Source organism: Pundamilia nyererei, unplaced genomic scaffold, assembly GCF_000239375.1.
Source record: "Pundamilia nyererei isolate P.nyererei 1_Seehausen unplaced genomic scaffold, PunNye1.0 scaffold00016, whole genome shotgun sequence".
NCBI classification, from domain to species: Eukaryota; Metazoa; Chordata; class Actinopteri; order Cichliformes; family Cichlidae; genus Pundamilia; species Pundamilia nyererei.
In genome coordinates this window covers 4618120-4620150 of record NW_005187417.1, presented here as the reverse complement: position 1 = coordinate 4620150, position 2031 = coordinate 4618120, and the positions used below count along the sequence as shown (strand labels likewise).

The following is a 2031-nucleotide window of genomic DNA, read 5'->3' as shown; positions in this document are numbered from 1 at the left end:
CTGCTTGTTTCCCACAGTGAATTAGTACTTTGAAGCAAGAATCGTGCAAAGAAACGAATAAAAATATCAAGTTGGAAATGATCACAACAGCTCTGCTTTAAATTCCTGAAACACTTTTTTTCTTTTTAAATTCAGCTTTATCCTAAACATTGTACACAATTTTCATCCAAAGTTACACACGTTTTGGGTATTTCACCACAGTAGGGGCTTGTACGTTTCCTTTCTTTCTGTCTGCCTTTGCTCTTCTCTGTGGTTTAAAGTGGGAGGGGCTGAGTTTGTTAACAGGTGACAATAAGGGACCAATCATGACTTAGCAACATTTGAATCATAACACTATTGTATTTACAAAATTTAAATGCATAAACACATAGTAGATTAGATTTTTGTTCATGTAGTCCCAGCTGTCTGTTTTGTAAAGGGATACACTAATACATTACGTTTTCCTTTTTTAAAGGGCCATTGTATTGTGGTGCATTGCACTTTTAACTAGAATTTCAAACACTGAGCAGTTGATGGTTTCCACAGGTGTATTACACTGAAGAAACCACCTTGCATAGATGTTTTGTATGTTATTTAACCTAAAGAATGACTTTTTTTATTTACACTGTTGTCGGTTTTTCTCCAGTATCAGTACTGGGCTCACTGGAACGCAGAAGCTAAAAAAAAACAAAAAAAAAAACCCACTGGGAATGAAAGAGTTTTGTAGATAATGATCTACTTCAATCCACTTTAGGTGTCAGATCTGAAGTGTTTATTGCATATGTACTATTCAGGTGCCACCAAGTCCTGCTGAATTAATTGCCACTCTGCTCCCACTGATGATATAAACTTTATGGAAAATAATATATAACGGGAAACTGCACCCATCTGGCACATCAGCAACCTCAATTCAAACCAAGAATAGAATTTCAAACCATTAAATGATGCTTGTCTCGGAAAGTTATGAGACCATTTCTTCCATAAGTGGTGAAATAAAGATAGACGGTGGGTTCAATACAAAGACAATAGCAGAAAAATATGAGCTCTTATATGCTGGTTCTGGCTCTACATATTGCACTGCTGCTTGTGAAAGTTGTATCCATATGCGGCATAAAATCCCCTCCTTGTGAATGTACGGTGTTTATCTACTCACGCTCTAACAGCCAATATCTTAGCCCTGTTTTTCTCTAATAACGTGACTCCAAATTCTTTAATAATCTAAAGGTTGTCATTCTCAATTAAAGCAACAGCCATAAAGGAAAAACAACATACAAATAAATAATGTAAACAATAGAAAACAGACTTAAGTTTGCATTGGGACGTTTAAATTACTCATGGCAAATGGCTGTTCCTGAGTTTCTGTCAGTTTCATATTGCGCATTAGAATGAAAATCCCCCCCATAGAAACTTCATTACTGACGTTTAAATGCATGCCACAGTTCAGAGGATTGAGAGGGAACTTGGCACTCCACAGTTTGAGCTCCGAGCATTAATTTCTCATCCTTTTAAAGCTGCTGGAAGTCAGACACACTTTCAAAATCATTAACATCTTCTATTTTTTCTTACTTATCTTACCTGTAGCTCCGTTTTAGCCGCTGGCAGATTTTGCTTTTAAAAACACATCCTTCTCGAGTATTAGTCCAACTTGTGCCCGAGTTTGTAGACACCGGGTCAGTGGCTGAAAAACTAAAAACGGGCCTTATTCCTTTGTAGCGTTGCAAACTACCTGAAATTTGAGCGTTTTCCTTTTAAAAGCCCACCGGCAACAGGTGTTCATTTCACTTACAGGTGACAGCGAGGGATCGACGTACTGTGCTCTTCCTGCCCGAGTCCAACCTCCCCCCTCCCTTCTTTCCTTCCTCCCTCCGCTGCTTGCTCCTGTTTCCTTGTTATGTTCAAATGGCTCAAAGCAAAACAAAGTAAACTGACAGACCACAGTCCTATAAGCCCCTGGATGTTTGAGCCAATGCTGATTTAATAACTGTGTTTGTTTGTGCAGGCAGAGGATGAAACGAGATTTTTTTTTAGCCCTTAATCCCTTGATGGCATCCA

General features: G+C 38.5%; 1 protein-coding gene across 1 annotated transcript in view; it reads right to left on the bottom strand.

Annotated features, from left to right (window-relative positions):
• Window positions 1-1716, bottom strand: part of igsf9a (immunoglobulin superfamily, member 9a) — a 57039-nt gene extending 55323 nt beyond the window's left edge. Inside the window, exon 1 of the mRNA XM_005725663.1 lies at window positions 1555-1716. The gene's annotated coding sequence lies outside the window, so the exon portion shown is untranslated. The remainder of the gene's footprint in view (window positions 1-1554) is intronic.
• Window positions 1717-2031: the final 315 nt, after the last annotated feature.